Raw genomic sequence first — 14,880 nt, forward strand, 5'->3', positions numbered from 1 at the left:
ATCATCCTGTTAGGTTGCTAGCCGAAACAGCCATCATTATTTAGTGTGAATAACCGGACTGGAATACTGATTTGTCACAAACACATCTCGTGAATTCAGGTAAGCTAGAGTATGTGGCAGGTCAGTACCAGTGAAATAGAAGGGTTTATGTCAGGTATTCCCAACCACGGTCCTCAAGGCACACCAACAGTGCAGGTTTTGTAGATATCCAGGCTTGAGCACAGGTGACTTAATTAGTACCTGAGTGATTCAGATTAAACCATCTGTGCTGAAGCCTGGATATCATTAAAACCTGCACTGTTGGTGTGCCTTGAGAACCGTGGTTGGGAATGCTTGGTTTATGTGAATATGGGGCTTTCTGGAACATCAGCCACAAAACTTCACCAAATGATGGAGTTGATGGAGGCAGAGGAGTAACTCACTTTTTGGGGATTTGCAACCCCAGCTTGGGTCTGAATGGTGTAACCCACCCAACACCTTGATTGGCCGGGGACAGTAGTGCTTGAATGCTGAAAGAATAGGGTCACTGGAAGACCCAGGTCAGGTGTGAAGAGTGACTCCACATGAATAACCTGAACTGTACACGTGTGAAAGGGGTAAGCTTGGTAAAGGGAACGATTTTGGCCTCTTTTCTAAAGCTGTGTACACACGGGGGCGATAGGGGCTGAAATCGCTGGAAATATGGTCGCTGGCGACCATATTGCCAGTGATGGAAGTGTGCCCCCGGTGATAAATCGCCGGGTGTGCGCTCCCATTTTCAGCCCCATTCTAATCGCTGGTCGCAGGAGCTTGCTCCTGAATCCAGCTGATTACCTCTGCGGCTTCCCCAGCAGTGGTTTCTTTTCATCAGCGACCATCTCTGGTCGCTGATGAAAAGGACAAACTGAGCAATATATTGCTAGCAATATATCTCCCCCGTGTGTACGGGGCTTCAGCGATGTGCAGTCCCGCACGTCACCATTGCCGGCTCAGATCTTTAGCACATGCAGTCAAAATCTAGTCAGGTTACTTAGCTAGTGAGAACATATATCGGTACTTGTGTAGTTTCATGGCGCCGTGCTACTTCCGGGGGTACGCTCGCCACGAAATATGTCCAAAAAAGTATAGTTCATACCTCCACTATCCATGTTGGCATGGAGTTGATTTTAAATAGCGTGGCAAGCATAGCGAGCCCGCAGCGTGGGCGAGCGAAGCGAGCTCAGCAAGGGACTCAGACGCACGGCGCCATGCTGGCGCCGTGAAACTACACAAGTACCCATATATCTCCATGTACAGTAGGAGCAATAGCCCATCTACCATTTCAAATAACTTTTTTTTTTTTTTTTTTTTTTTTTTTTTTTTTATTTAGCTTAGCACACATCGCTATATGTGCACGGGTGATCTATACACCGGTAAGTTCTCCCCTATGTGCTTATTTTGTCATCATCTCCCCAACAGCAGCACCTTTATGCATCAGCCATTATTTGGGTCTTGACTGCTGCTGAAGAAATGTTTACAAACCTTGTCCACAGGCTGCAATTTTGCACTGCAATACCCTGTACACACAGGGCGAGTTGAGCTTTGTGCTGAGCAATGCTGAATAGCTCGGTTCGCTCAGCACCAGCGATGCGTGCTGAGCGATCTGTCACTGCCAGTGTAGAAAGAATACACGCAAGCATGCTTTGACTATCTAGACTGACAATAGTGAATGTGGCACATAGCTTTGGGGAAAACACACCCGGTTTGTGCTTCATTTCTAAGCAATGTAGTCAGATTGCTTAGAAATGGGCTTATATCTCCCCGTGTGTATGCCCTATAAGTCCATTTCTTGTTTTCTTCATACCGTTTCTCTACATTATAAAAAAGTTGCTTCAGACCCTTTATGGCACCATATGAATAATGGATAGTATGGGGCAGTCACAACCACATTGCTGCCATAAGAACAAAGGATGCCATAAGAACAAAGGAGATTTTGAGAATACAAAAACCCAAACTACAAATCCATCATTATGACCGGAGGCATCATGGAACTGGTGATCCAGTCTCAGACACTACCTAAGAATAAAACGGACATACAGTACAGAGTAGCCAGTCACATTCACAGTAACATGTGAAGTGCAGGATTAGCGTGGGTTTGGGATCATTAATCCATGATAATTCATATTTAAAAAAAAAAAAAGGAAGAATCACCACAACTGTTGTCACGGTGACATATTATAACGATGTACTAAAAGAAATGACAGCTCTGATTGGCATAAATGAAATTCCATGGAATCTCAAGGGAGCAGATAAAACTTTTGACTTTCATCTTCATTAAATCTTAAAGCTATGCCCTATATCTTCAAAAAACGTCTTGCTAAGATGATTTCACACATTTTACATGTAGAAGAATGATGGCTCTTTATTATTGAAAGACAGCTTTAGTTGCCATCCTTAAGCAAAAAGGTAATTAAAACAGCATATACAGACCCCAAATTTCATATGATCCCCTAAGAGCACACTTTAATCCCTTTCTATAGCTGCTCGCTTGAGATGCAGTCAGTCCCCTTGAGGTCAGGATGCCAGCGTTCATTATACCAACGCTGCTGTCAGAAGACCTGAAAAGGATGCCAACTGGTATCCTGATCGGCAAGTATGCAGAGTGTGTTAGGATCAGGCTGGGGATTGGTGGTTAGGTTTAGGCACTAGTTATTGACTTATGGTCAGGCTGCCGGGAGGGGAAGGTTAGGTGTAAGCAGTGGGCTACAGGGGTTAGGCACTAGTGGGGGGAGTTATGGCTTGCTGCTGCAAGCAAGGTTTAAGGGGTTAGCCCATGTCGGTCTTTTGACTGCCAGACTGTCATGTATCCTGCTCCCATAAACCCATACCCCAATATTATTAAATATAATTCAGAATGACAGCTGTTTTTTTATGCCATGCCTAAACACAAATGTAATTAAAACAGTACATATAGTATGTCCCACATGAAGACCCTGTATTTCCTAAATACATCTGAACTTAATAAATGCCATCGTTCCACTAGAAACACATAGAAAATGGTGCCTATAGTCAATACTTAGTACGTAGTTTAAGTTAAATATAGACTGACATCCAGAAATTTGAAGAACTGATGGCAGTTATGCCAATTAACTCCCCTTTCTGTATATCCCTAGGCCATGTCATTCATATGATCTCAACAGACGTGTACTGCAGATACAGTGTGTGTAATATTATATATCAGCCAGCTCCATGTATAGCCAATTGTCATCCCTACTATGCAAAACAAAGCTGTCATTCCTCTTACACTCTCTCCATAGTACACCCAGTTGTTACAGCCATTACCCGGTGGCAGCTGCTGCTGTGTGTCCCCCCCGTACCTGCTCTACTCCGGGCGGCTGCTGTCTCTCTAGCGATGAGGTCTCCGGTGCTGCTATGCGACTATGCCTAGCTATGAGCGGAGAGGAGCCCGTTATGCGGCCGGTGTCCTGTCTCTCTCACTCCGCCGCCATCTTCCGGCTACGTTGCAGCTTCGCAAAGGCTTCTGTAACTGTAACAGGCTGGCATTCCGGGGGGAGGAGAGGGTAGAGGTGGCTGCCACACTGCCTGCATGTTCCATGTCACTGACTGCAGTGTGCGGTACAGTGCGGTGTCGGCGGGTGGGGGAGGTTTGGAGGCTTACCATAAGTACCTTACTAGCTTTCAGGTATCTGTATTAAGTGACATGGAACATGCAGGCAGTGTGGTGGCCACCCCTTCTTCCTTCTCCAATTCTCTCCTATCCAAACTCCCAGCCTGTCAATCACATAAGAAGCCCAACCCCTCCAGACTGAAAAACAACAGGTGAGCTGTGCAGAATGCCCTCTTCATTTGTTTGTTTGTTTGTTTGTGTTGTTTGGTGAGTAATGATTGCTGACAGGATGTGTTAGTCAAGTGGGAACTAGGAAGGTAAATGATTAATACATTAATGAGTGAATAACTTGATGGGTGCTGAATGGGAAATTAATTCATACTTACCAACTGTGGCAAATTTAGGGTGACGCTCATGGCCACTCAGAAGTGTGGGCAGTCCAATGTTGTAAAATATTGTAGCAACATCACCTGCTTTACAAAACTGGTAATTTTGGTTTCTATAGCGAGGGTGACACACAAGGATTTAATTATGCCTATAGCATCCCCTATACCTGGGGTAGCCAACACCAGTCCTCAAGAGCTACCAACAGTTAATGTTTTCCAGATCTCCTCACAGAATCACAAGAGAAGTAATTAGCTCCACCTGGGTGTATAATTCACTCCTCTTTCGTAGTGATGTTCATTCACGGGTACCAGCTCATATATATATATATATATATATATATATATATATATATATATATATATAACAAATTAAGAGATGACAAGGGGATTTGATGAATATAGGATCAATATAGTTCATCTGGACAACTCATATAAGTTCCCTTCTTACTGACCTGTATTACAGGCTCTATATGCCCGTAAAGGTATCTTTGTCTACACCCAACAATCTCTCAACAGGATAGCTTTGTGACACCAACAGTTCCAACAGGACCCCTCAAAAGTGTATGCTCACCTCAGCAGAGTGCCCTATTTTCATCAAAAGGTGTCTTTAATCCTAAAACGCCAGTGGGATATCAGTCCAGACTCAGTCTTTGATGGTGAAAACAGATGAGTTTATTCATTCCAAAATCCATCCACCATAAACAGGATTAAAAATGTTTTTTTGTTTTTTTTTAATACAAAAAATTGACAAATGAATCAGGTTCCCAGCCAGTACTTCACCTTTATCACCTCCACTCGCCTGGGTTTTTGAGGTGGGGATAAGTGTCCTTTAGATGACAAGCTTTTAAAACATCCATTCGATGGTCACCATTGAATGATGGTGAAGGCGCACGCATATGTAATGGTGTTCCAGACCACTCGTACGTCAAGAAGGCATTAGCATGTGTTTTCCCAATGTTTTCATTGGAACACCCATGAAATGCTGGGCGTTCACATATGCTAATGGCCCAGGCCGGCACCCCACGCCCCTCACCATCCCCCGCTCGATAGGCAGGGAGCATGCACTCGGCGAACTGATTTTGCACCGAGTTCGCACGCTCCCAGCGTATACACATGCACAGAAAAGCTGCTGCGTATATGCAAAACCTCGATCCCAGTGCGAATTCACGCCCAAATGAGTCAACCTGGATAAGGGCCAGAATCTGATTGGTTGCAATGGGCAACATTACATCTTTTCATTTTTAGAAGCTGTAGTAAATTCACCACTATGTGGGACATGAGGTTACAGAAGAAGCATGTGTGTGACATGAGACAATAATCTAACTGTGTAACATGAGATGTTGGATTGTATATATGTGTGATATTAGGTACTTGTGCCAATTAGAATTGCTAATTGTCAAAAATAAATGTATTTACAGGTATAGAAATCACAAAAATGTGGAGACCAGACCAGCTTACCACTGGGAACCACCACCTGAAGAGGCAGAGGGACATTGGTCATGTAACAACAGAAGAAATGATACAGCAGAGAGATACAACCATGGGTCTTGGCAGTAAGTATTAACAGAACATTAATACTTTATTTTAAACCTAGCAGCACAGCTGCAGCTGAAGAGCATTTGCTGTTATTTCTTCTTTTAAGTGTCTGATTAACACTAGTGCCAAAATATATAACTGTACACAAATCACCTGACATCAGCAGCGCTGCATGGTATCAACTTTATGTCATCTGTTTGTGAGCTGATGAAGGAAGAGAAGTCTGTGGGAAGTGAATGGCTTAATACCAATCACGAACCAACCGGTTCCGGCGCTAATAGTATTTTGTTGGGTTTAGCGAAAAACACTAATGGCTGCACGTTAAATGAGTTTGACTGAAACTCAAAAAATGGAAAAGAGCATGGCGGTATTAACACTTTGCGCTAATCAGTGAATGTAGTACTCTGGGAAAATACCAATGAACAAAATGTATACTGGACACACCTTTTTAAATTTATATATCTATTTAATAAGCCATGTGGGAAGCAATATAAAAAGACTCAATAATTACAAACGGTATATAAAAAACAATATAAAATGTATATCACTAATAGCAAGCTAAATGTAGCATCAGATACATAATCAAATCGTCAATCACGTTTGCATAAAGAACTCCGCATAGATGATAAAGTGTTAGTCATTCTTAGGGGTTAATGCCTAAGCCAGAAAAGTTAACTTTGTATATAGATTGCCCCTTTAGTGTGTAAACAGAACACGCACAAAGCAGTCTATTGGGGCTTATAAGTTACTCTGTAGCAAATGTAGGTAGTAAGTATCTCACCCTCCGTAGTGGTTGGAGTATTTGTTGGGCGGCGGGGAGCCTGATGTCTCTGCGGCTCGACCCGCTGTAGCAAATAGATCAATGGCTTGGATAGTTGCCAGATGGCGGGGAGTGATCTCCACCCGCTGTTGTAGATGGAGGTAGCAGTGTGAGCTTACTGCGACGTGAATTAGGTGGTGGGAGTCCGTGCCTGCCGAATCAGGCGATTGAGTGGAGCCAGTGACGGCGTCTCATACATCCAGGGACGTGACTGCCCAATGGTTTGAAGAACAGGTTGGATTAGCGGAGGCTGCTAGCGTGATGACGTGAGGAGGAAATATCAGCTGGTCAACGCGTTTCGTCTCTAGACTTTCTCAAGACTTTATTTTCAGTATCTTATTTCTGGGATATATAGGAATTCCATTTGAGAAATTATACATATATTAATATGAAGATAAATATATGTGTGTGTTAATGTCACATTAACCCCTTCACTGGTAATCCCGAGAATTTTCCAGGCTATGCCTTAGTGCCCAGACTGGCAAGCCCGGAAAAGAGAGTATAAAGTGTGTACTTGGTGCATTTAATGGTAGCGTACAATAGCATATAATACTTGGTTTACATATCATTTTAATTTGTAGGTCATGATAGCCGGTACTGTATATGCGGAGTCGTTATAGACATTTACTGACTTGTTCCAATTTCAGTCACCTGCACAGAATAGATAGATATATTCATTATTTGCATCTTTAGGAAATGTGATGGAAAATCTGTGAGGAAAAAAGCACAATAATCAGGGATTCATGTGCAGGGAAAACACATTGATTCCTCAGTTTAATCTGAATCGATGCGTTTTAATAGGGTAGTTGCTAATTTTAATTGCCAAGAAAAGGCTATTCAATTGAAAAGCTTTTCCCCATGCTGCATGGTAATTACCTGACAACTCTAGCTAACAGTGTAGGTAACCACACAACTTTGTGCTGGGAACAGGCACTGTAGTGGTGTCCAAAAGGGTGGGTTTTGGGAATAAATAACAAGGAAGAAAGGGTTTAATGGAATTCCATATTTTAAAACAAATGTCCATATTTTGTGAATCTTTCAGCTGTGATTACCTTGCAGCTTCCCCTGGTGGCAGATAACATTTGCATATCACTCTGAATAAGGCCCTGTGTGCTTGCTTATGAATGTTACAAAAGAATGTGAGAGGGCAGAGTAATAGATGAGCCTACCAGAGGAAACTTCTGTATACAGGCCCTGATTCTGGTTGACTCGGTAAGGTGGGAAGCTCACAGCTTACCGAGTCCCAAAGGCCCTACCCTGCAGCCCGGCAACATCGTATCCCCTTGCAACCATGCAAGGGGATGTGTTACGAAGACACATCCCCTCGTATGTATCGACACATCCGAAGACACATCCCCTTGTATGTTACAAAGACACATCCCCTCATATGTATCGCTGGCAGAGAAATCATTCGATGGTTGCAGTCAGTGGAGACTGACTTATATTTGCGGTAATTACTGCTTTTGTTTGTTGGCAAACCCATGGCATTAGATTGATGAATGATATCATGCAAAACTCGACCTTTCCCACATTTTCAAGCAAGTTACTTTTACCACCATCGTAAATAAAGATTCTCATGAAAGGGCCTGGGAGGCAGATCTGGGGGTTTCCTTAGATAATGAAGATTGGTCTGATATTTACTCTAATGTAGGTTCAAGCTCCAAGAAGAGACATGCTTAACATGTATAAATATATCAGGGGCAATATAATGAACTATCAGGCCAGTAGCGCACGCAGGGGGGTTTCTGAGTACCCAGAAACCCCCATGAGTCTAAGGGCCCTAGGCTGAAAGCTGAGGGTCCCCTCTGTCCATTGGTATAAGAATTTTAGAAATCGGCCCTTGGGAACCGGAGATATCTGACTTCAAAGCAGTGGTCCCCATCCAAGCCTATTAATTGTGTTTCCGAGTCACATATTTCAGGTTCTGTCTGACTTGGAGTTTTTCTGAGGGTATATTCCAAAAGCTGGGACTCTTCCACTTTGAGGGACACTAGAAGCTTGTCTTTACTGTGCCCAGAACCAGAGATATCAGCCTTCCAGCAGCTGGTTACTGCTCCAGCTCCACACACCTGGTATGTAGTTTTATATACTCGTTGGCAGATTGCTCTGCCTCCTGAACTCTGATCCCCTAGTCCCCAATATCATTTGGTAGGTGGGATTATCTAGTTTTTAATTCCATTAAAATCTAAGAAATCTATTTCCGGGAACTGGAGATATCTGCAGTCAAGCAAGCTGTCCTCCCACCAGAAAATTATGAATAATGAGCCCACTCCACTATACACCCCTCCTCTGCGTATTAAACATCCTCTACCACCCTGGAAGTTATGTATCAGGGCCCCTTCATTCAGCCCAATGCCCCCTTCTCCCACCTCATCTCCCACCATCTGTGCAGTAAAGGGGTAATTAGTGGAAATTACTGATCCAGGCCCTACATGCTGAGTGGTTGATATAATACCCCTTACGACCCGCAGGACATCAAAGCTTCCCCCACCCCTACCACTGGAGGATCGGTAGGGGCCCCAATACATTGCTATGCCCAGGGGTCTACACTGCTGTTTTTACTGTTATTATTATTTATATACATATGGTCTATCTATAATACTTTAACTGACCCTGCGTGTACTGGGTCACCTAAGTGTCCATCTCAGTGCTTTGCTCCGCCCCTCTGGAAACCCCCTTCTGAAAATCCTGCATTTGCCCCTGAAGGCACCCTATTTACTTTGAGGTTGGTGACTGGGACACATGGGCATGCGCTCAGACTAGAGACAAGATTTCGGACCCTTAGAAGGAAAGGCTTTTTTAGGATCAGGGCAGTAATTATATGGAACTCAATGAATACATTTAAAATAAGTTTGGACAAGTATTTATTGGAAACAACATTCAGGGGTAATATGGGGCCTACACACGTTTGTGTAATTTTCTAAGCGATGTGACTTAAGCTGACTAGATCGCTTAGAAAATGACCCTACATTGTGCTACATAGTGATAGCAATGCAAGGCAATATCGCCGGGTGAAGCGCATCATGCATGCATGGGAAATCTAGTCAGATCACCAGTGTTTTTACCGGAGAACACTGGTCCTGACAGATCACTCAGCACACATCGCTGACACAGGGCTGTGTGCAGAGCAATATAGCTGAGATCATTCTGCAACATCACCACATGTGTACGCCCCTTTACCCACAATTATTATTTAGTTTAAAGTTGAAACAAAGTAAATAATCCATGTGGGGATATCACATCTATACCATACCCTCTAATGGGTCATGTAAGTAAAAAATAAAACAGGTTGTACTTTATGGACATATGTCTTTTTTTTCAACCTCAACTACTACAGTTACTAAGGGGCAGATGTATGAACCTATAAATTGTAAGCTTGCGAGAAGGGCCCTCCTACATTTTGACTGTCTGTAAATACCCTGTTTGTTGTATCACTGTCTCCTTTGTAAAGCGCAACGGAATATGCTGCGCTATATAAGAAACTGTTAAGAAATAAATAATAATAAACCTGGGTACTTGTTTACTATCACGGCGCCCATCGCATCGCAGACCAAATCGCATGCGATGCGATATCGGCCGATGTTGTACAATGGCATACAATTTCATACCTCCCAACTGTCACGATTTTAGAGGGACAGTCCCGATTTTCGGGTCCTGTCCCGCTGTCCCACCCGCGGCAGGCATTGTCCCGCTGCGGGGGGTGACAGTTGGGAGACCCCCAATCTAGTAGAATAGACGCTGTGCGCATGCGCACAGCGTCTATTCTCGTATGAAAATGAGGTCACGGCTAATTAGCATAAGCCGCGCCCTCATTTGCATACGCCCCCGCCCCCTTTTCATACGGACAGAAGTTGGGAGGTATGCAATTTTAAAATTGTATGCCATTGTATATGGCATACAATGCCATACAATTCGATAGGATGCGATTATAAATTGTATAAGCACCCTAATGGGTGCTTACAATGCTTAAATGCACCCCCACGCCACCCCCCAAGTATAAACGTGAACCCGAAGCGTGGCGAGCGCAGCGAGCCCTCGAGGCGTGGCGGTACGCGTCCTACGACCTTTTCATACCCCCGCTATCCACGTCGGCGTGGAGTTGATTTTATAAAGTGTGGCGAGCGCAGCAAGCCATCGAGCCCTCGTGGGCTTCACAGGTATCCGCGTCCCCACGCGGGGCTTGCTGCGCTCGCCACGATTCGGGCTCGGTGGCTCACTGCGCTCGCCACACTTTATAAAATCAACTCCATGCCGACGTGGATAGTGGGGTATGAAAAGGTCGTAGGACGCGTACCACCGCCCCTTACGGGCTTGCTGCGCTCGCCACGCTTCAGGTTCACGTTTATACTGGGGGGTTGGCGTGGGGGTGCATTTAAGCATTGTAAGCACCCATTAGGGTGCTTAAAAGCACACATTAGGGTTCTTATACAATTTAATATCGTATATGCGTTAAAATTGCATCGAATCGCATTCCATCGGGTGTATGGCATGCGATGCAATTAAAAAAATCAGGCGACTAATTATCGGGGCGCCGTGCTAGTACACAAGTACCTAAACCTGCCCTTAACGTTTGTAAAATAACTGGTCCCGTTTCTCCTGCATAACGTGGAGAAGCAGACACCCGTTATTGCCTGATGTATTGACCCCCCAGTGCCGTTATGCCCAGCATTAAGGGCTCTCCTTATCGGCGCCCCAGGCTGCCCTGCACATGCACATTTTAAAAATAACCTTCTCTCACCCCGGCCGGTTCTCTGGCATGCGGGAGATCTCGCTTTTATCGTGCATGTCTGCACTGAACTAGCATTCAGTGCAGACATGCACTTAACGCTAGTTCACACATCTGCCCCAATGAGTGACAACGTAGAAATCATTCTGCCATTGGAGGATATAAGATGAGAACCTCTTTTATTCAGCTTTTAAGACACACTTTAAAGTGAGCAATCCTCCTGCATCCTGCCAGTGTCAAAACTTCTCAGGTGAAGTAGGCTGAGATAGCGCACTCTCAGCCAATCGGCCGCTGATTGGCTGAGAGTGCGCTATCTCAGCCAATCAGAAGGCGGATAGTCATTTGACATGTTATTTTAAAGATGTAATAGCCGCCGCTGCCCGCCCGCTGAGTAACAGCATGAGGATTATCACCGCTGCCCGCCCCACTGTCACTGGCATCCCCCGCTGCAAGAAGAGACGCTGCTGCCAGCAAGCTGCACAGTGAGAGCACGGTGATTATCACCGCCGCCCGCCCCACTGTCACCAGCATCCCCCCGGCACCCAGAGATGCTGCTGCCAGCCGCCGCATCAAGTGCCACATTGTATGTGAGCTTCCCGGGGAGCTGCCGGGCGTCTCGCAGGAGAATTGGGTCCGACTTGTCCCTAGGACAAGTCGGCCTAATGTATGGGGGCCTTTAGGTTTAATTATGTGGGGAGGCATTCACTTTTGTTTGTCCTCACAGTTCAAATAAAAAATGTTGTGTAAAAAAGATTATATTCACTAAATAATGTAAACATTACAGGTCATTTAGCCAGATGTATCAAGCTTCAAGAAGTAATAAAATGGAGAGTGATATTCACTAGCCAATCAGCTCCTACTTGTAATTTTTCAAACCCAGCCTGTAACATAAAAGTTAGGAGCTGATTGGCTGGCTGGCTATCGCTCTCCATTTTATAATTTTTTTAAGCTTGATACATCTGGCCCATTATGAGGAATAAAAAGTTTGTTTAGCAATTTTCACACCTATTTTGACAAATTCACCTGGCACTCAAAGGGTTAATCATTTGCATTGGTCTTGGACCACCAACCTGGGGCACCCCTACAAGGGTCCCGAAGCACCCTAAGGTGCCCTGGCACACAGTTTGGGAATGACTGCCATATTAAAAGGTTTATTTAATTACAGAAGTAGGCATCCACACAAGGGGTAGCTCTGTTAGTTCTGTAGACAAATAAAAAGTAAATTTTTAAGAGCATTTAGGGCCTCTCTTGAGGTTAGGTGCAAACCCAGCTTCACCAGTCCCTTCTGGTACAACCCCCTCTCCCATCAGTCACCACCCTCCCATGGGTATTATCCAACCCCTCCAACTTCTCACAAATTGGCATGCTCGCTTTTGGAGTATGGCACCAGACTGTGACTTCATAGTCCAGTATTTAACCATCAGCCTATTTCTGACATCTTAAGGTGTAAGAAGTTGCCAGTTTCTGCTTTCCATGTGAGTGGTCTGTGACTTTGTACATCGAGAGTGGCTACCAAAGTGACCATGGCAGAATAGAATGTTTTCACTTGTTCACTTTTAAGGTGCCATTAAATCACTGATAGACAAAAGAGAAGGAAAAGAAGACTTTTTTTTTTGTGCCCCACAAAAAGAGTCTTCTTTTTCTTCTCTTTTGCCTATGTTTACATTTGGACTCAGGGGAGCACCACCAACTCCAGAATAAGCTATACCCCATCAGGGTAATAGACACCGTGGGTGAAATGTAATAGGATGAGAGTTTCAGAAAGTGAGAGATTAGGTAAGAAATCTCCAGGTTTTTTAAAGCGGCAATCATTTACTTTGCAATACCAGTTTGATTTTGCAGTTTAAATGATTGCCGCTTTAAAAAAACTGGAGATTTCTTACCTAATCTCTCACTTTCTGATTCTCTCATCCTATTACATTTCACCCCTTGTTTGAGAATTGGTCACAGGCTACCTAGGCCGTACCCCACCACAGGCGAGATTAGGTCTTACTTGACCTCGCTCATTTCAGGTGGGTAGAACCTTGAGCAGAATCCCAAAACCACACTCTATATTAATTCACTGATATCTGAGGTACACCAACAGTATTTGTAGTGTCAACCCAGGCTGTATTGTAAATTACATTGTCCATTTCTATCAATGCTCTGTTTCTGTATTGGAAATCCTAAGTAATTTCACTACCAGAACACTAGAGGGCAGCATTTATCTGAACAGTTTATTCTTGGTGGTAGGTTGCAAGTTTCATCAATTCTGTGTATAAGTGCTGTACATAGGACCTTATACTGCTTGATACTCTCCTATTCGAATTCGTATGGGAGTGAGATGTGCATGCGCTGTATGTGCGCACACACTAATCCGATTTTACGGATTTGTCGTCATAACATGTCATTATAAGCAAATTATTTAAAAAAAAAACATCTAGTGTGTACCCAGCATAGCTATCATCATAATCGGTTGTCAGGGGGCTGTGGGCAGGGCTCCACAGGATGGTGTCCTCTGCACTGCTCTTGGCAGACATACGCGCCTCAATAGTAACTGATCAGAACATCGCAGCACATATGTACAGTGTACCGTGATAGACTTAATCATAGGAAAGCATTCTTTTTTTTTTTTTCAAAATGTGTTTATTGGGTTTTTCAGAAATAACACATATCAACTTTACAGCATACATACATAAGTCACATATGAAATTTACAAAGAAGGCTTTGTGTGCCGCCCTTCTTGCACAAGAATTTGACAGCGTATGTACGCCTTACTGATCATACATGCATGGGGTTGGGGGGAGGGGGGGGAGAGGGGGGGGGGGGGGGGGGGGGGGGGGCAGTACACATCATAACATTCTAAACAGAGATATACTATACTTTGATCATACAGAGTAAGTGTGAACCATTCCTCAGGCTCTGGCCCACTGCCCTTTGTCTACAAAGGTGAAGTATCAGTCTCCCACAGTGCCTACATCAACCTCCCTCAAAATTTGGTTTCGCAAAACAGGATCTTTGGATAGTATGTATGGTTCCCATTTGCGTATATAGGACGGCAAGGTCGCTCTCGTCAAGACCGTGGCACCATATCTCTCCAGGTACAGAAATTTCATGAGTAGGGCATCTAAGTCTGCTATTGTTGGTGCATGCCTGGTTATCCAGTAGCCCATGATCACCTTTTTCGCCACCGTGGATAAAATAGTTAGAAATGGTATTAGGTGATGCGAGCTCTCTGGTAAATTCCACACATCGAAATTTGCAAATAACAATGGGTAAGGGTGTAAAAACACTTTAAGTGAAAGGGTGTTATTGATGAAGTGTATTACCTTATACCAATATTTTTTGACATACCCGCAGGACCATATATTATGGAAGAAGGTTGCGGAATGGAACTGACACTTCAGACATCTCCCATCTTCATCGGGGTCGAAAAAACTCCGCTGCTTCTGCGACATATAAGCTCTATAAATGATTTTAGCGTGTGTTTCCTGGAATGTGGAAGCCTGTAGTATTTTCATTGAAGTGTCCCAATATTTGAATATGTCCTCTGTCTGAATTAAAGGTATATCATTTACCCACTGTTGTTGTGTATTCTTACAAAGCCTTTCTACTGTGACATTTAATAGTTCTTGATACACACTTTTCGTTTTAAATTTACCCATCACGAATTTTGCTACTAATAGCTGGATAGTATTGCCCTGCGTCTTAATTATAGAAGTGGGTTGGAGGGAGGCTGCATAGTGTTTCAGTTGGAGTAAGGGAAACATGCTATTATCGGGCAGACCATATTGGTCTTGTAAGTGTTTTATCTCGATCAATGAACCTCCTGGGTCAAACACTTGCG

General features: G+C 44.0%; 1 protein-coding gene and 1 long non-coding RNA gene across 8 annotated transcripts in view; one reads left to right on the top strand and one right to left on the bottom strand.

Annotated features, from left to right (window-relative positions):
• ARFGAP1 (ARF GTPase activating protein 1) overlaps positions 1-3,633 on the bottom strand; it is a 30,595-nt gene extending 26,962 nt beyond the window's left edge. For 2 of the 7 annotated variants that reach the window (XM_083146766.1, XM_083146765.1), the window contains exon 1: positions 3,336-3,628. The gene's annotated coding sequence lies outside the window, so the exon portion shown is untranslated. Of the gene's footprint in view, positions 1-3,335 lie in introns of all 7 variants that reach the window. The other 5 variants (XM_083146762.1, XM_083146764.1, XM_083146763.1 and 2 more) reach the window with 5 other exon arrangements.
• On the top strand, positions 3,624-14,610 carry LOC146007957 (uncharacterized). The gene is made up of 3 exons (XR_014444431.1): positions 3,624-3,798; positions 5,391-5,525; positions 14,394-14,610. It is a non-coding gene; the product is annotated as an uncharacterized LOC146007957 (long non-coding RNA).
• The last annotated feature ends 270 nt before the right edge of the window (positions 14,611-14,880 follow it).

Source organism: Crinia signifera, chromosome 6, assembly GCF_055691185.1.
Source record: "Crinia signifera chromosome 6, ASM5569118v1, whole genome shotgun sequence".
In the NCBI taxonomy this organism is placed as follows: Eukaryota; Metazoa; Chordata; class Amphibia; order Anura; family Myobatrachidae; genus Crinia; species Crinia signifera.